The sequence below is a fragment of the Tachypleus tridentatus genome, chromosome 13, assembly GCF_004210375.1.
Source record: "Tachypleus tridentatus isolate NWPU-2018 chromosome 13, ASM421037v1, whole genome shotgun sequence".
Lineage (NCBI taxonomy): Eukaryota > Metazoa > Arthropoda > Merostomata > Xiphosura > Limulidae > Tachypleus > Tachypleus tridentatus.
In genome coordinates, this window is record NC_134837.1 from 121,881,341 (window position 1) to 121,902,462 (window position 21,122).

The 21,122-nt window shown below is 37.5% G+C and overlaps 1 protein-coding gene across 1 annotated transcript in view; it reads left to right on the forward strand.

The window, feature by feature from the left end:
- The first annotated feature begins 6,790 nt into the window (after positions 1-6,790).
- Positions 6,791-21,122, forward strand: part of LOC143238922 (glutamate receptor ionotropic, NMDA 3A-like) — a 47,593-nt gene continuing 33,261 nt past the window's right edge. The window contains exon 1 of the mRNA XM_076479566.1: positions 6,791-6,938. The gene's annotated coding sequence lies outside the window, so the exon portion shown is untranslated. The remainder of the gene's footprint in view (positions 6,939-21,122) is intronic.

Sequence of the window (21,122 nt, forward strand, 5' to 3'; positions counted from 1 at the left end):
AGCGTTACATAATGCGACGTCTAGCAATTGATGGTTTGTATTCTCTACAATAGCGTTACGGAAGGTGACTTCCCTATTAATTATTGGTGTATATTCTCTATAATAGCGTTACATAATGCTACGTAGAGTAATTGTTGGTTTGTATTCTGTGTAACAGCGCTACAGAAGGCGACTTCCCTGTTAATTGTTGGTTTGTATTCTTTATAATTCTGTATTTTGTCACGTTCTTGCTTGCAAAATAGTTTTCAGCGAAAATGTTTTTGGCTTCTCCTATTTTCCAAGCTTCTTTGTGCCCTAGGAGCCATGATAGGAAATATTAATATTTACAAATATTTATTTGTAAAGAAATACCATTAAAGGGAATTGTACTTCAAAACCAAAGAAACCGTTAAAACCAATCAGACCAAACCTTTCGTGATGAATAATTAATAAATTACCCTCCCACCACCTCCCCAAAACGAAGAGCCGTGGTAACAAAACGACGTAACATAATACAAGAGTTGGGAGATATAAAGTATACCTTGGATTTGGAGGTGTCTGAAGAATAGGACCCACGCAACGGTCAAGATACACTGTCTACTAGACTTAACCTTCTTTTGGTTTTCTCGCAGACTGCGAAGGAAGAAAAGAAGTATATGTGTGTGCTGAACCCTAGCACGTCCTTAACACTTCTCGCTGTATATCCTGATGCTTACACTTGAGTTTAACGAGACAATAGAAAAAGAGACATATTTGTTAAGATTCAAGAAACATACTAGAATTTATCCGTCAAAGCTTTGAATCAATATAACCTCCACCCTCCACCTCATGCCCTACTTTTAACTTACATTGCAAGTACTTCTGAACGTTGTGTATTTTACAGATGACGGGACGTTTGACCTAAAACAAATGGATAAACTTTTATATCTCTATAAACAGCGACATCTAGTCGAACAATTCATAAAATAAATTTATACTGATTGCAAAATTTTTATTTCGAAAACACAGAGCCCAACCAGTACAGTATATTGGATTCAACCTCGGATGTTCTCATTATCTTTGTAAGGACTTAAAAAGAGGCGGAAACAATCAGTCAGCGGTAATTTACGAACTTATACCGCTAAATTTCAGGGTTCGAGTATCCGCAGATGGTCTGATTGTGTAGCTTTGTGCTAAAACAAACGAAGAAGCGAAAACGGAGACAAGCGAATGATAAACCCCTTATTAGTGTGGAAGAAGAAACGTCCGTACTGGTTTATCATACAAACTGTGAAACCTGAGTGATAAATACATTCGATCTGATACATGGTTCCTATCACTTTCTAGTTTATTGGTTTCATGTAGACCGTGCGTGTTAAGACACGGGTTAATTAAAGCAGCTGTCTCGTCTGAAACGGCCGTCTCACCCGGGGAACTGCATGGGGTAATCGGGTTTTGTTAGAACTGCGCGTGGCGTCTTCGATATTGATTCAGAGTGTGGGATATCTCGTGGGAGATGCACTTCAGTATGAGGTGCTGGAAGTTCGATTAATAATAGTGGTAGCAAAATATAGAATGCATTACAACCAAAAACTCACAGATTGCTTAAAAGCCATCTCTCTCACGGCCGTATCCTGTTTTACACGTGTATTGAAAACACGAATTTCATTTCGCCTGCTACTTTCCTGCTTTTGTTTTTTATATCTGGTTTTGTTCATCTATACACGTCTTTATCTCTCTGGTCGTCGACTTTGTGTCACTCTTTATTTTTTCTTATGTATTATATCGTGGGATAAGATTCATTAAAAACATTGAATCTAGAGCCTCTGAGGTATATGTTGTGAAGTTCTGGACTCCCCCGATGTATAATAACGACATTATGAGGGCTTTTAATGCTAAAATTAGGGATTCGATCCCGTGTGTGAGCACAACACAAACGGCCCATTGCACAACTTTTACGCTTAAAAACAAACAGATTGAAATCCCTACCATGCTTTGATCATTGTCTTACAAATCAACTGTCCTTGGTGGATTCCTTGTCTCAAGTGTTCAAGTAATTTTTGTATCACAATAAACACATCGATGAATCTACAGACAACCTGAACCATGCTTGATTTCAATTTTTATTACTTCCCAAGCAGCGCTTAATACTTACGTATTTACAAACAAACAAAAAAGATTTTTCATGAAACTTTGTCCACATTTTACAAATATCGTATATGCTGCACAGAAATAGATACGAATCTTTTTTTTTTTTTTGGCAAATTTATATCCTGTCACTGATGCCAGAGTATTTCTCAGTCGGTAGGGGGCGCATGATAAATGTGTTTGAGTTTCATTTCACCTTCAAACTTTCATCATAAATTTCACCGGACAACATTCGTTATATCATGAATGGAGCAACATTGATGATGGTTGCATTATGGATATATCTTATGAGAACCATTTTGAACAGAGCACTCTCCTAAGGCCATTATTAAAGAAATGCAAACTTCTTCAAGTGTATGTCATCGTGAAAAACAGTTGATAACTTATACCACTTTAATTTCTTTATTTTTTGGTGATTCGAACTTCAGTTTTTTGTTTAGTAGATTCAAGATATATTTTGTTGAAAATTCAAGTTGATTATCTTTGTTCCTGACCGACTGACTTATCAGTATGGCTCTGCACTTTTAAGCTCATTGGTTTCCGTGTAAACAAGCACAAGTACATTTATATATAATACTTAAAAAGTAAAAGCCAGGTAAACGATTCTAGCTGGATGAATTCGGTTCTTTCGTTTCACTGTCAAACGTTATCAATCAGTTATATAGGTCTTAGAGAGAGGAAAAAAAACATTTAAAAAAACCTTGTGGGCCTAAATAAAGAGAGAGAGAAAAAATCAACACACTCACATGATCAGTTGTTTATACCCTAAAGAGAGAGAGAGAAAAACGGGAATAAAAAAAACTGTTCGGTTGTTACCATAGCAAACATAGGGGGGGGACACTGTGTTGGAAACAGTTTTGGACTTAAAACAACTTGGTGCACTAATAGTTTATAAAAACGTTTTAAAAACGACGGAATTATTAAGCGCTGTAGATAAAGCGTTTAGGTTAGTGAGGGGAAGAGACTGAGACAATACTGCAGTTCGATATTAAAATTGTACTCACTTTGAGCGATTAAATATATTTGGAATATGTAAACACGTTTTGATTTGGTGTGTTGCATAAACCACAAACTGAAAGACTTCCCAAATTTAAGTCAGTAGAATATTTTAACTTTTTTATGCTTGTATATTTTGCATTCGTATTTCTTCACTTTGATGTGTTGGGTTACTATTAGAATGGTGTTGTCTATTAGTGGTGACTTTATAGTTCTTGACTTTGATGTGTTGAGTTGCTTGTACTATAACACTATCAACACAGTATTACCTGTCAGTGGAGGTTTTATAGTTCTTCACTTTGACGGATGGGGCTATGAAACCTAGGTCCTTTGTTTTGTAAACAATTATTGTCGTGGGCAGTTATTCACTGTCACCGAACTGAGTTCGAACATTTTAGGCTTGGTGATTCCACCAATGCAAAAACACATTAAAAGCTTTGAAATCGCTGGTGCGTTATAGGACTCAGAAAAGAACAGTCCAAGAATTAACGGTGCGTATTTTTGTTTGTTTTTGTCTTTTTTAATTTCGCGCAAAGCTACTTAAGGGCTATCTGCGCTAGCCGTCCCTAACTTAGCAGTGTAAGACCAGAGGTAAGGCAGCTAGTCATCACTACCTACCGCCAACTCTTGAGCTACTCTTTTACCAACGAATAGGGGGATTGACCGTAACATTATGACGCCTCCATGGCTGGAAGGGCGAGCATGTTTGGTGTGACGGGGATTCGACCAGCGGCCCTCAGATTACGAGCCGAGTGTCTTAATCACCTGGCCATGCCGGGCACTTTTAGTGGTGATTATTTTGTTCTTCATTTTGATGTGTTGAATTACTTTTACCGTATTTCTGAAACTGTTAGTATGGTGTTGTCTTTTTGTGGAAGTTTTATAGTTTTTCACTTTTGTGTGTTGAGTTACTTGTACCGTAACACTGTCATTACGGTGTAATCTGTTAGTGGTGATTTTATAGTTCTTCCCTTTGATGTGTTGAGTTACTTGTACTGTAACACTGTCAGAGCGGTGTTATCTATTAGTGGCGATTTTATAGTTCTTCACTCCGGTGTGTTGAGTTACTTGTAACAATTTCTGACAGTGTTGAAACGGTGTTGTCTTTTAGTGGAAGTTTTATATTTGTAGTTTTCCATTTCAGTTTCAGTGTGTAAAGTCGTTTTTGCTGTGTTTGTGAAACAATGACAGTAGAGTGTTGATTTCTGTTTCTAAATAGATTTTATAATTATGTTATTGTTTATTGTCCTTCTTCACTTTTATCTGATAACATACTTCTCTGTATCAGATTCTTGGACGTTACTGTAAAGATTACATCCCACCTTTACAAATATAAACATCGTCACTCCAAACCTGCAGTAGACGGATGGGGCTATGAAACCTAGGTCCTTTGCTGTGTAAACAATTGTTGTCGTGGACAATTATTCACTGTCACCGAACAGAGTCCGAACATTTTAGGCTCGATGACTCCACTGACACAAAAACGCACTAGAAGTTTTGGAGTCACGGGTGCGTTATAGCACTGACAGTCAAAACCCACTATTCGATCACAAAAGAACAGCTCATAAATTAACAATGCATATTGTTTACTAGCTGATTCTCCTGTAGCCCACCAGTTCAAAGCCATGAACTACTATTACTGGGGGTGGTTGGGAGGACGCTGTGACGTATTAGTTTGAATTTCTGGATTAGTAATCGTCGGCGCCTAGTCGTTCAGTAACTATGGAAGTTATCTATTCGACTTTTGTCGACGAAGTTAAATATTTGTTTAAATAAATATCATAGTACTGTCTGTTATATGCCCATGTCACTAATTTGCAGAGTGTGGATGGACCTTTACCAAAACTGGTATAGAGATTCATTAGGTCCAACTGAACAATGTTCAGTTTTGCATTTTGCGGCTTATATTAACGTTTTTTACCACTAGTTCATCTCTTGTTGATGGATCTTCACCAAATTTGACATGGAGTTTTGTTGGCTTCATGTGGACATTTTGTGTTTTGCAGTTTTTATTTGATTTGATTTACAATCACATATAATAATTTAAGATCACATTAATCATGAATTGAGATAACTTTCGTTTATGGGACAGACGGGTATTGGAAGGATGTACTTGCAAACGTAAATATAGATACTCATCAAAAAGTGTTTTTAAATTTAAATTTCTGTAAAACATGGCGGCGGATATCTAAAGAAAATATAATCAAAATCATTTCAATGTTAGGATGAATCTTTTGACCCTTCAACAGAAACAACCAGTGAACTTTTAAAATTCGTTTCTGCAGTAAAAGACGACAAGCAATAAAAGACTCTCAATTGGATCCCGTAATGTTCAACGACTGTTTATTCTGCTCTTAACTTTTTGTACTCTAAGTAATTTGTCTCCTATCAGCTTTAGTTTTCACGTACTTCACGTTATTTCGGCCGAGATTAGATGGCGTCCATTATCGTAAAAAAACAAACAAACAAAAAATAAGTGCTCTGCACCTTGGATCCGTGGATTCACTACAAAAGTAACAATCAAGCCACACTATTCTGTCTGACAATAGTAACTCAAGAGTTGGCAATGGATGGTGTCAACCTCTCCTCGTATTTCAAAACTTCAAAATTAGGGACGACTAACCCGCCAATGAGTAGATTTGAGCGAAATCCAAGAAATTAAAAACAAAGTCACATTATCGACATTTCTGTTCAACTAACTTGGACAGACTTTTAATGGCATATTGAAGTCCTCCAGAAATAGTAGCATTTTTATTTTTTCATTTCTTTTTTCATTAACTAGGCCTGGCATGGCCAAGCGCGTAAGGCGTGCGACTCGTAATCCGAGGGTCGCGGGTTCTCGCCCGCGTCGCGCCAAACATGCTCGCCCTCCCAGCCGTGGGGGCGTTATAATGTGACGTTCAATCCCACTATTCGTTGGTAAAAGAGTATCCCAAGAGTTGGCGGTGGGTGGTAGTGACTAGCTGCCTTCCCTCTAGTCTTACACTGCTAAATTAGGGACGGCTCGGTGCAGTGGGCTAACAACCTACTCACTTAAATACTTGTTGAAGAATCCGCAAGCGATTGCAGCCCTATGTTCCTAGATGAAATCTAATGGTGGTAACTAACTAACAAACTTTTCCATTAACTATGTTCAACTCGCAGTTTATAGAAATAGGCTTAAACGTTTATGGTAATATTTAACATTGGTTTAACATACACATTATATACAGAGCAAATATTTATAACACTTGGCCTGTCTTCCCGGTGAGAAAGCAGTAAGTCTTTGAATTTACAACGCTGAAAATTACGGATTCAATTCCCCTTGGTGGACATGGGATATAGCTTTGCTATAAGAAAACACACAAACGCTAGGCCTAAAATTTGTAATAAAAATCATATTAACTGTAGATTTGTTTCCACGCTCCTCTTAATATGTCCATTGCAGATTGAAAATCAGAAACGTGTTAAAATGGCATTTCAGATCTTTCTACTTTTTTCTATAAATCACTGTCTGAGAGACCTTTCGTTAGTATCAGAACTTGGTAAGTGATGAAACAAAAATTATATGAAATAGGCTCTTTCATTACTGATTGTCTTTATTTTGAAATATGAAGGTACCCAAGTACATTTTTGATTAATCTTGATGATTACCTAACGTCATAGTATGAAAGTAGGGTTAGTAACTACTCAACATCGTGAAGAGACAACAGGGTTAGTGATTAGTTAACATCGTGGTAATAAGTTAGGGTTAGCGATTACTTCACATCGTGATGACAAGTTAGGGTTAATAATTTCTTAACATCCTGGAAACAAATTAGGGTTAGTGATTACTTAACATGATGGAGAGAGGCCTGGTAAGTAATTTTATCTTATTAAAAATTATGAGCACAGTTTTAAGGTTTTGTATAATTTATATCGCTTGAGAACTTTAAATAAATTCCAAATAAAAGAAAATTAATGCTTTGGTGTACACATACATAGTTGTGCATTGATTTGTAGTTCAACAAACCATTTTACAGTTTTCCCATTATTGGTTTGAACGCTAAGTGACTCAGAGTTGTCATATGCAAAACCTTAAGCGATACTAAAAATAGATTAAAAAAAAAAAGAAATAAAAAATACAACGTTGAGAAACTAAGTTTACAAACTCCCCAAGGAATACATGCGATTTTGAATTTTTCATTTCAAAATAGTGTATTTAGAGTAAATAATTCAGGTCGCACGACGACATCGACTTTAACCGTTCTCGTGGCACGTTGGCAGTATGACCAGTATTTTGCTGAGACTGACGAGAACTGAGACTTGTGGTGAATATATACAACTTCCGTGTTTGAAAGCTACCATCTGTCTTCTTGAAGTTACACTTTACGTAACTCCCATGTTGTTGAAAGTGGAGTTAGTCTTACATTGGTGTAAATTTGTAAATGGGCTACCTTGTACTGACCCTAAGTATGAAACGATAAACTAGAGGAAAGGTATCTAGTCAACAGTATCCACCGCCAACTCTTGGTCTACTCCTATTTAACTGAATAATAGGATTTGACTCTTACTCTTATAGCATACACCCATTGGGGCAAGAATTTTCTGCAGAGGGACACAAACCAAAAATCCTGGGATTCGCAGTGCTAACCAACAGGCCCACGTCCTGTCCTTCGGTTTGTGGGTATAACATAAAAATATTATATCACGTGTTTCTTTGTAGTAATTGCGTTTAACTTTTTTTTTCATTTCTATGGCTCTGTTTTCTTTTTAACGTAATAATATTAAAAACTAGGTTTCAATTTCGTTTGTGGATATAAGAACGAATCATTCAAGGTATCAACTCAGGCTGAGTTTGTCAATTCGCTTGAGAATCAGAAAGTCATATTACGGACAGGTCTATTATTGTTTCGTTAAGTTAGCTAAACGGTGGTATTCATGAGTCATGTCCGCGGAGATGAGTTAAACCTATTAAAGTTCTCTATATGAAAAAAACGTAAAAGGAGGTTGTTTGTTCGCGTAAAACTATCAGGGCTATTTACGCTACACACCTTTAAGGTTTAACTGTTTATCTATAGCTAAGCACAAAGCCACGCAACCGTCTATATGTGCTGTGTCCAATCAGGTATCGAAACCCGTTTTTTGAACGGGTAATTTAATGTAATTAAATTATTCGAATTTCTTATCTGCTTCATGCGATTGAAAATATAACGCAACACAAGAAACTAGTAATCTACTTTGTGAACATGGATCTAATCCACTTTTGTACATGCAGTACTACCACTAGCCAACAAGAAAGAAGGGTCATTGAGTAGCCAGAATGCAAATAATTTACTTTGAATAGAGGGAGTTTCCTATTAGCTTTTAATGAAAGTTAATCAAGATACTGCATTGACTAAATGTCGTCACTGTGTGAACAAAAATCAGGGTCTGATAATATTTTATACACCCCCTTCAAAAAAAAAATGAGGGATCCCTATTAGCATTCGGGATTATAATTCATATTGCTTTGGTATTTGTGTATTCATGCAGCGCCATCTTTGGACATTTTGAAATAAATATTGATATATGTGTGTGTATGTTTTTGAATTTCGCGCAAAGCTACACGAGAGCTATTTGCGCTAGCCGTCCCTAATTTAGCAGTGTAAGACTAGAAGGAAGGCAGCTAGTCATTACCACCCACCGCCAACTCTTGGGCTACTCTTTTACCAACAAATAGTGGAGTTCACTGCAAGATTATTACGCTCCCACGGCTGAAAGGTCGAGCGATGTTTGGTGTGACGTGGTTTCGAGCCAGCGACCCTCAGATTACTAGTCGAGCGCCTTAACCACCTGACCATGCTGGTGTAACGATTTCAAATTACTCCAGTTTTCAAGTTACCCCCAGTAATATGAAATCGTTTTCAGAGTACCGGGGGAGTAACATGAAATCGATTTTAAATTACCCCCTTGATTTCAAATTACCCCTCTTCTAGCGCCAAAATGACAAACATAATGATTGCTTTTAATATTTGTAGTGTCGAGTACGTAGCTATGTACATGAAAATAGGCAAAAGGCCTATTATTTCTTTTATTAAAATTGATGATTTATATTAGATAAAAGGTATTTTAAGAGCTCGTCCTCGCCAGACCACAAGGTCAATATGTTGTATATTAACATATTAATTTTTATACTTCTTTATGCGCACTGAAAGGAAAATGAGTGATTGATAGCATGAGATATAGAAGATGATAAATATTCGAATTTTTACTTTATTATTAATATGTTAATTTCATTTACATACACTGAGTGCGATAAAGACGTCTAGCACTTAACAAACCGTTAAAACGAGTCTATCGGGAAGGGGGTGGTTTGAAATCAAGGGGGTTAAGATGAAATCGATTTCACACTACCCCGGGGTAACCTGAAATCGATTTTGTCCTACCCCCGGTAATATGAAAACAAATTCAAATTACCGAGGGGTAACATTTAATGGGGTAATTTGAAATCGTTATACCGGGTCATTGGAGGAAGGTCTAGAGGAAAGGCGGCTAGTCATCTCGTGGGCCACCCTATTCGGATGGTGATGTTTTACATTCACTATTTTAAATAATTCAAGGTCCCATAAGATAACGGAACCTTTCTGAGCTTCTTCCCAGCTATTCTTGACTCCCAGATCTCCCATTCAAAAAAACCAAGATTCACCTCTACCTCTCAAGTTATGTCTGACTTCTGAACAACAGTTTCTGAGCGCCCCTGGATTGCCTCTCGGGATTTTCATGTGAGGTTTAAAAACCAGAACGACTAACACGATGTATTGGATTGAATAAGGTAACGGTGCTCGAACCATGAACTCCGAACCCGTAGTCCGACACTCTCACCGCTGAGCCACATTCGGCCTACTTCTAATACAAAGAAATTTAGTGAAATGACTTCCAATCTGTTTTTTATCGCATAAATTTTCGTTCTGTTTTTTTTTCGCTTTTCGGTCTATATATTCAAGATGTTTCATACACAAGAAGATCCAATCCTCGGTGGAAAGTCCAACATTCTCTAAGACGACCTTGTGTTCTTCTCCATTTCTACAAATGTATGTCAAATTGCTATTTCGATGGAAACGGACTGAATTCCCATATACATTCGTGAGCAAATCTTGCAGGTAAATCTAAGAGATCGACGCTTTATAATTTGAAGGTCAAAAACCGAATGAATGTAGTAATAAAATTCATTCTCGTGCATCTGTGTTCAGCTGATAACAAACGAATTTAAAAATCCCATCTTCTTTCTCCCTTTCCACGATACTATTAAGCTTTCAGCGACTGATTATTATACATTAGAGGAAGTCCTGACTGCGTCTGTGATTGGGCGCTTTTTTATAGAAATGCGTGAATATACGTACTTCATTTTTTAATGTACTCTTATGGTAATAAACTTTCAGAAATATATGAATCAAATACAGCAAGAAATTAGGGTTAGTTTACGAAGATGACAAGAAATTATGGTTAAGAAATATTTGAGAAGATGGAGAGAAATTTGGAATAGCAAATATTTAACAAGTTGGCGAAAAATTAGGGTTAGCAAATGCTCGTTTCCTTTTAGAAAATGCCCGGCATGGCCAAGCGTGTTAAGGCGTGCGACTCGTAATCTGAGGGTCGCGGGTTCGCATATCCGTCGCGCCAAACATACTCGCCCTTTCAGCCGTGGGGGCGTTATAATGTTGTGGTCAATCCCACTATTCGTTGGTAAAAGAGTAGCCTATGGCGGTGGGTGGTAATGACTAGCTGTCTTACACTGCTAAATTAGGGACGGCTAGCACAGTTAGCCCTCGAGTAGCTTTGTGCGAAATTCAAAACAAACAAACCTTTTTAGAAAATAAATTCGAAACTTTTAATATGATACTTTGAAAAATTAAATAAAATACCACACAGTAAAGACTGTTTTTGTATAGGTGTATCAGGCACTATTATTCCTTGCTTTTGGCATTGTTAACCCTAGAATGATTTATGGTAGTTGGAAGATATTGCTTTAAAGCCTATATTTCTGAATTATTTTTGCACAAGTTGCTCTGTTGGGTGGGTGAGGGTCTTCGGTTTAAGGACCTCTGGTAATATATGAGACAGAAAATATTGTGAAGAGAAATCCAATCAATGAGGTAATTTACATCAATATTTTCGGAGGTGTTTTATGTAGAAACTGAGTGGCCCCACCCAAATTGTTTTCGTATTGTTTTTACACGCGAGTTTAAACCACAGAAATATAAAATTGTCAATGGTGCAATACATGTACGTACTTACCAACAGTAAAGGTATCAAAACGATGTCATTGAGTGGACGGTTGAGATCTTACAGCGGTAAACGTTTGTTAAATAAAATACCTTACTTTTAGGAGGCAAAATAGCTCAGTTGGTGACACTAATTTGCTGTCGTTGGTTGGGTACTTTGGTGATAAAGAAACGCACAAAAATAATTTTTTAACAATTTAAACAACCTTATGTAATTATTATGGTCGGTAACAAAAGCAGTACTAATTACTAACTTTTTTTATTAAAAGCTTTGGTTGGCTTAATTTCAATGGGCTCGTACCTCTATGTTTAGATTATACCCAAATTGCTCAAAATTCCAGCTTATTTTAATAGCCTGAAATTACGTCTATGATTGTATGCTTTGCCTAGTAAGATTTGTTTTCGAATTTCGCACAAAGCTACTCGAGGGCTATCTGTGCTAGCCGTCCCTAATTTTGCAGTGTAAGACTAGAGGGAAGGCAGCTAGTCGTCACCACCCACCGCCAACTCTTGAGCTACTCTTTTACCAACAAATAGGGGGATTGATCGTCACATTATAACGTCCCCACGGCTGAAAAGGCGAGCATGTTTGGCGCGACAGGGATGCGAACCCGCGACCCTCGGATTACGAGTCGCACGCCTTAACGCGCTGGGCCTCCTAGTAAGATATTTATGAAAAGAACTTTAGTTTTTCTAATGTGCACTAAAGGAGATAAACTTTCAGAAATATATGAACCAAACTGAACATTAAATCGTTTTTCCAGGCAGCCAAACAGTACAATTTGGAGCTTATAACGCTAGAATTTGGGGCTTGATTTCTACGTGGACGCAGTACAGAAGGTCCATTGTATAGCTTTGCGCTGTGACAAATGAATCATTTAGTAGCAGGAAGTTAGAGAAAGCACTACCTTACAAGACTTAAAAACGTCTAAGAAAACTTGTTTGTTCTGACGTAGAGCTCTGAATTTCGGAGCTGGCAAGTCGTGTTCGAATACTTGAAGTAATACGAGAAATTTCCAGTTGTAGGTGATTTAAGAGTAAGAGTGGGTGGCAAACTTTGGATTTTTAAGTGGTATTTCTGTTATAAGAGTGAAAGTCGATACCGCAATAAAGATAATAAAAGCCACTCCAGGCGACGGATGCTGTCGACTGATTTCCCTCCCATTGATTTGCAGTCCAAAATTAGGAACGGCTGTGCATCAGTCTTGCCCTTTAGGCTGTTGTGTGCATTCAGGTGAAAAAATAGTCGTAATGAAAGAAACTAATAGAGAAAAAATAATTTATAGATCTCTTTTACTAGAATTATAGTCTAAGGGTGTTTTTGAGCAACGTAAATATATACATATTAATTATCTATATTCATAGGTATTTAATTAACCCAAAAGTACTTAAATGTATTCAGTCGATGAAATAGTTATTTACAGACGTTCGATTTTTTTTTATTAACAGGTTTTTAACATTGTTATTGGCCCGGCATGACCTAGTGTGTTAAGGCGTTCGACTCCTAATCTGAAGGTCACGGGTTCGAATCTCCGTCGCACCAAACATGCTCGCTTTTTCAGCCGTGGGGGAGTTATAATGTAACAGCCAATACCACTGGTGTTGACGACTATTGCCTTTTCTCTAGAATTTTTGCTAAATTATGAACGGCTAGCGCAGATAGCTCTCGTGTACTTTTGTGCGAAATTCAAACCAAACCAGTTCGATCAACAAGAATTCCAAACAACACTTTACAGACCATTCACTACTTCGGCAAAATTCCTAGGTTTAAGCTACGATACGAAGCTAACGTGAGTTAAGCGTACAAATAATATACTAACCAGAATTTGGAAACGCGCAAATTATGCAAAAAGTCTAACCGGTAAAAATCAAGGAACTTCACCAGATAATATAATTAAAATCTATAAAATGTACTTAAGATCTATCGTAGAAGATGCATGTCCAGCTTGGGTAAATATAGCACTAACACACTACAGACAACACAAAACTCAATTATTACTTTAGCATACAAAATCTCTCGCAGTGCGTTATCAAAATTCATACACAATTATTCAAATCATTTCCGATGGTCTCTTGCATAATTCTCTAAATTACTTTCACAAAAATTGATAAAATTGGCTTACTACATGAACTTGACCACAACTACGTACATGTTGGAAATGGACCTTTATCCTGTTAGTATCTATTTTAGAAATAAAAAATGAATTAGGCCATCGATTACTAAACTTATGTTAGTTTAACATTTTATCACCTAAAAATAAAATAAATAATTACTGACAATGATCTTTACATGAACATCCACCCTGACAGGGATCAGAGCAAGTACTACATACACTGACCTGCATATATATTCAATACCAACATCCTACAACAAATAAATGAATAGCACTGACAGGAGGAAGAGGTCTAAGTGAACCTGACCCTCCTGGTCATTAAAACCAAAAACCCGATGAAGACAGAATCGAAGCGAAGAATTTCAAAACGAAACTCTTCCGGTACGATAAAAAAACAACATTGATTGACGCTAACCTATCGTACGTATAGATAATGTAACTTAAAGTTACATCGCTGGAATCAATGTGGTGTTTTAAACAAGAAATTAATATAAAGAATTAAATGTTAGTGGAGAAAAAAAATTAGCCCAGTATTTCATGAAATTGGAAGCAGAGTTCAGAATGTCTAACCAGCATGTGTACTACTTGGAGCACATAGAGCCAGGTAACATAGATGTCTTGTCCAAGTAGTTGGAGATTTTGCTTAACAGTATGGACAACAAAGAGTAGCGATTACGATATTTAATCAGAGGATCAAACGTAGAACAAACATCATGCATACTGTCGATCAAGCTAAATACAACCGAACAAAGAACAACCACCATGATTATTTTCGATCAAGCAAAAGAGACCAAAACAAAGAGCAACCACCATGATTACTCTCGACCAAGCTAAAGAGGCCAAAACAAAGAGCAACCACCATGATTACTCTCGACCAAGCTAAAGAGGCCAAAACAAAGAGCAACCACCATGATTACTCTCGATCAAGCGAAAGATGACCAAACAAAGAACCACCACCATGATCACTTTCGACCAAGCGAAAGAGGCCAAAACAAAGAACAACAACCATGTACACTATTGACTAAGCTAAAGAGGACTAAACAAAGAACAACTACCATGATCACTTTCGACCAAGCTAAAGAGGCCAAAACAAAGAACAACAGCCATGTACACTCTTGACCAAGCTAAAGAGGCCAGTACAAAGAACAACCACCATGATCACTTTCGACAAAGCTAGAAAACATCCTAGCAAATCAGGATTCACTCTCGGCCAAGCTAAAGAGGCCAAAACACAGATCAACAACCATGATCACTTTCGACCAAGTTAAGAGGCCAAAACAAAGAACAACCACCATGATCACTTTCGACCAAGCTTAAGAGGACTAAACAAAGAACAACCACCATGATCACTTTCGACCAAGCAAAAGAGGACTAAACAAAGAACAACCACCATGATCACTCTCGACCAAGCTAAAGAGGACCAAACAAAGAAGATCCACCATGATCACTCTTGACTAAGCTAAAGAGGACTAAACAAAGAACAACCACCATGATCACTTTCGACCAAGCTAAAGAAAATCAAACAAAGAACAACCACCATGATCACTCTTGACCAAGCTAAAGAGGCCAAAACAAAGAACAACCACCATGATTATTTTCGATCAAGCAAAATAGACCAAAACAAAGAGCAACCACCATGATTACTCTCGATCAAGCGAAAGATGACCAAACAAAGAAGAACCACCATGATCACTATCGACCAAGCGAAAGAGGCCAAAACACAGAACAACAACCATGTACACTATTGACTAAGCTAAAGAGGACTAAACAAAGAACAACTACCATGATCACTTTCGACCAAGCTAAAGAGGCCAAAACAAAAACAACAGCCATGTACACTCTTGACCAAGCTAAAGAGGCCAGTACAAAGAAAAACCACCATGATCACTTTCGACAAAGCTAAAAAACATCCTAGCAAATCAGGATTCACTCTCGGCCAAGCTAAAGAGGCCAAAACAAAGAACAACCACCATGATCACTCTCAACCAAGCTAAAGAGGTCAAAACAAAGAACAACAACCATGTACACTCTTGACCAAGCTTAAGAGGACTGAACAAAGAACAACCACCATGATCACTTTCGACCAAGCAAAAGAGGACTAAACAAAGAACAACCACCATGATCACTCTCGACCAAGCTAAAGAGGACCAAACAAAGAAGATCCACCATGATCACTCTTGACTAAGCTAAAGAGGACTAAACAAAGAACAACCACCATGATCACTTTCGACCAAGCTAAAGAAAATCAAACAAAGAACAACCACCATGATCACTCTTGACCAAGCTAAAGAGGCCAAAACAAAGAACAACCACCATGATCACTTTCGACCAAGCTGAAGAAGATCAAACAAAGAATAACCACCATGATCACTCTTGACCAAGCTAAAGAGGCCAAAACAAAGAACAACCACCATGATCACTCTCAACCAAGCTAAAGAGGCCAAAACAAAGAACAACCACCATGTACTCTCTTGACCAAGCTAAAGACGACTAAGCAATGAAAAACCACCATGATCACTCTCTACCAAGCTAAAGAAGACCAAACAAAGAACAACCACCATGATCACTTTCTACCAAGCTAAAGAGGCCAAAACAAAGAACAACAACCATGTACACTCTTGACCAAGCTTAAGAGGACTAAACAAAGAACAACCACCATGATCACTTTCGACCAAACAAAAGAGGCCAAAACAAAGAAAACAACCATGTACACTCTCGACCAAGCTAAAGAGGCCAAAACAAAGAACAACAACCATGCACACTCTTGACTAAGCTAAAGAGGACCAAACAAAGAACAACCACCATGATTACTTTCAACCAAACTAAAGAGGCCAAAACAAAGAACATCCACCATGATCACTCTTGACCAAGCTAAAGAGGCCAAAACAAAAACAACCACCATGATCACTTTCGACAAAGCAAAAGAAGATCAAACAAAGAACAACCACCATGATCACTCTCGTCCTTGCTAAAGAGGCCAAAACAAAGAACAACCACCATGATCATTTTCGACCAAGCTAAAGAGGCCAAAACAAAGAACAACAACCATGTACACTCTTGACCAAGCTAAAGAGGCCAGTACAAAGAACAACCACCATGATTACTTTCAACCAAACTAAAGAGGCCAAAACAAAGAACAACCACCATGTACTCTCTTGACCAAGCTAAAGATGACTAAGCAATGAACAACCATCTTGATCACTCTCTACCAAGCTAAAGAAGACCAAACAAAGAACAACCACCATGATCACTTTCTACCAAGCTAAAGAGGCCAAAACAAAGAACAACAACCATGTACACTCTTGACCAAGCTTAAGAGGACTAAACAAAGAACAACCACCCTGATCAATTTCGACCAAGCAAAAGAGGCCAAAACAAAGAACAACAACCATGTACACTCTCGACCAAGCTACAGAGGCCAAAACAAAGAGCAACAACCATGATCACTCTCGGCCAAGCTAAATAGGGCCAAGTAACGAACAACCAATATGATCACTTTCGACCAAGATAGAGGCCAAAACAAAGAACAACAACCATGATTACTTTCAACCAAGCTAGAGGCCAAAACAAACAACAACCATGATCACTCTCGACCAAGCTGAAGAGGATCAAACAAAGAACAACCGCCATGATCACTTTCGACCAAGCTACAGAGGCCAAACAAAGAGCAACAACCATGATCACTCTCGGCCAAGCTAAATAGGGCCAAGTAACGAACAACCAATATGGTCACTCTTGACCTAGCTAAATAGAACCAAACAACTTCACGGTTCTGCCAGAGCTGCTTGGAATAGTAAACCAGAGATATATAGTAAACAAAATACATAAATTATTTTTATCATTAGAGGTAAGCAAAGAGTTTTCCCATCAAAAGAGGAAAATAAATTTTTTCGTTACGAAGATCTGTTCACAATACTTCATTTTTGTAATATATGTCACTTGAAAGTAATATTAAACTTTTTTTTGCTAAACTATATTCGTGCTTACTCCATTAGCACAGAGTTTGTGTGCTGTAATTAACGTTCTAAATATTACATTCGTTATTCATCCATTTAGGGATTTTCTTGTTCGGTTTTTGGTAATTAAGGACAAAGTTACACAATGGGCTATCTGTTGTCAGCCCGCCACGGATATCAAAACTCGAATTATAGCGTTGTAAATCGACACTCATATCTCAGTGCCACTGTGGGTGTTTTTAATAGCATTTAAGCCACATTATATCAACCGTACAGTAAGCTTTAACATAACAAAAATAATACATAATAATCACATTTCGCCACAAGGCGGAGATCGCAACACAAGAAGCGTATACACTGTTGATGCCTGCATTATTAGAACCCTGATTTTAATATAAACATGACATTCAAATCTCAAACGCTTTCGTTTCGGACCTTTACTCTCGGATTTAACGAAATTTCTCGCGAAAATAAAGTTCGTCTGCGTTGTTTGTGTTTTAATAAGTTGTTATCACAGGAAAAGTAATTAGAGTTTAATGAAGACGTCCTGGAGTTTATTAAATGTATTATTCTGTGCAATAGACTTCAAGTATTGTTGAAGAAAATGAAGAAATTACTGTTAATCTTGTTATCAAATACAATGTACTTAGTCTATGCTGGTTATAACGTTTCCTATAGATCTATAGGACAATATTTCAATATTTGCTTTCTACAAGAAGAGCCATGCGAAGCGCATTAGTTTATGTAACCTGTACTGTGGATCAGTAGACCAATCGTCGCGTTGCAGCAAGAACAGCGCTTTGATGCAGAAGGTGCGGCATAGAAGAAACAGTCAGAGAAGAGTAGGAGAAGCGTGTTGTTGACCAGCTGAGTATTCAAACTAGGGACGGTTCGACACAGAGGACTAATTGCGTTGCTTTTCGCAATTTCAAAAACAAGTAAATGCGCTGAAGAGGTTTAGATTGGTTTGTTTTGAATTTCACGCAAAGCTACACGAGGGCTATCTGCGCTAGCCGTCCCTAATTTAGCAGTGTGAGACTAGAGGGAAGGCAGATCGTCATCACTACCCACCGCCAACTCTTCGGTTACTCTTTTACCAATGAATAGTGAGATTGACCGTCACATAATAACGCCCCCACAGCATGTTTGGTGTGACGGGGAGAGGTTGAGAATATCAAACTATGCTAAATATTTCAGTATTCAGGAGAAAGTGAATAAAAAATGGGTGAGCGAGTGTATTACACCCACTTTACCAAATCATTTTTGGCCCATTTGGACTATCCGGTAATCCTAAAACTCTAAACAACAGCTCTCAACTGTCAGGTCAAAATTAGGTCTGTTTACTTTCAACATTTTTTTCGTCGGTAGTAGGACTTTGAATTTTTTTTATGTAATGAAAGAACAGTTTGTGGATTTTTTTTTGTTTACGAATCGAAGCAGCACATTTAACGTGTTCTGGTTGATAAAAGTGACGAAATTTGAATCGATTCAAAAATACGTTAAAATGAATAATTTCACTTTATAGGTAGATTTAGCATTCGTGAGTTGTAAAACCTTTGGAAGTAACGTAGTTTATCTGTGTTTGTGTTTTTTAATTTATTGTCATTTTTGAAATCTGCTTTTAAAAGATATGGAACATCGAGATGAAGCTCCTAACATTATGCACGAATTTCGATAATCTTGTCCAATTTCACTTTTTGCTTTCGATTTACTAATAATCCTTACCCCTGGTGACTCAGCGATAAGCTTCAAGAGTGCCTGCTCAGATTTGATGCTCGATCCCCGCGGCAGGCACAGCACAAATAACCCATTTTACAACTGTGACTGAGAAATAAACTTAACTAAAAGTCAATAATTTTTCTTTTTTAAACTAGTCTCAGGATATTTTGTCTCGCGTAGTTCGGATACTGTTTGGTTGCCAGTGTTCCTGGACTGTGAATCCAAACGGGTAGTGGATCTCAGCCGGTGTGTAGCTTTACGTACAAATTTTAGACAAAGACATAACGCCACCTAGTGTTTTGAATGATAAATTTAAGTTCTTTAAAAAATCTCAGGGAATGCATTTAACTTATCACCCAGCCATCAGGAGTTAATTTTGTATTTGCCCTCGTTCCTGTGTCGTAAAAGATAAGTCTCCTTTGATACCGTGTGCAACTACATGTAACGTTCGTTCGCCATTTTCATTAGTACAAAATGAATTCTTTTTTTTTTTCTAATAACCCCTTTTTTTTTCCCCAGCCCGATATGGCCAGGTGGTTAAGGGCGCTCTAATCCCCATCACACCTTTCAGCCATGTGGGCATTATAATATAACGGTTAACCCCACTATTTGTTGGTAAAAGAGTAGCCCAAGAGTTAGCGGTGGGTGGTGATGACTAGTTGCCTTCCCTCTAGTCTTGCACTGATAAATTAGGGACGGTTAGCACAGACAGCCTTCGTGTAGCTGTGTGCGAAATTCAAAACAAACCAAACCTTTCTCCCTACATCTGAAAGTATGCACATAACAATTCCTGTTTTTTAAAGGAGTATTATGTTTGCTGCTGTTTGGTATTTTTGTAAGTTTTTTTTTTTAAATTAAAATGACGTCATTTCGATATTTTCTTAAAAGCGCACATAAATTTATGCTTTTCTTCCAGATTGGGAATAGCATAATATTTAACATGCCGGACTGTGAGAACCTGAGGACTTAATGTAAACGTCCTGTTGTCACAAAATCATACTCTGCACTTTTGGGCCATAAGTGCTTTATAATGATGACCGTCAATTCCCACAATTCAATTAGAATAGCTCAAAAGTTGGCGAAGGGTGCTTTTTGAGTAAGTGCATTCCGACTCGTCTAAATCGGGGACGGATATTCAAAACAAACAAATGTATTTCTTTCATTCAATGTACCTTACAAAAAATTGTGAACGACGCTTTTAACCTTAAAACTGTGCGAGACAAGTTTATAAACATGTTTTACTAAACTTTTCATGTTTCAGATTGTTTATAAAGGGCCGTGATTCCGTTAGTTACAGCATACTGGATATCATTCTAATTCTAAACAAAAACAACACACAGATGTTGAAATTAATTCTACCAATTATCACTAGGGTAACCTGTGTATTTTAAACATAATGAGTGATTTCTCTAGGGTAACATGGGTATTTTAAACATAATGAGTGATTTCACTAGGGTAACCTGTGTATTTTAAACATAATGAGTGATTTCTCTAGGGTAACATGGGTATTTTAAACATAATGAGTGATTTCTCTAGGGTAACATGGGTATTTTAAACATAATGAGTGATTTCACTAGATTTGATTTTGTAAATTATGTTACATTCGCAGAATTTGTTGTATCACAATCCGTACCCGAACATATTTGCATTTTAAACAGCGGAGGCCGTATAATGGTTCGGTCAATTCCACTATTCTTTAGTAAAGAATGTCCCAAGAATTGGCGGTGGGTGATGTGGACTAGCTGCGTTCTTTTAGTCCATAGAAAGCGCAGACACCTCTCGAGTTGCTTCAAGCGAATATTAAATAAACGAATCAAATACCATACAATGTGGACCTCGGTAACTTGAGGGTTAAACTTCCTAACCGTTGCCCTAAGGACAGATTCTAACCTTCCTCTCGACATGTTTTACTTTAATTTGACGTGGGTTAAGTGCATTGACGTCAAGTCAATGGCATCTCATCTTTCTTTATGTCTTTATCGCTTGCGTGCGAGTGTGTGAATTTTATT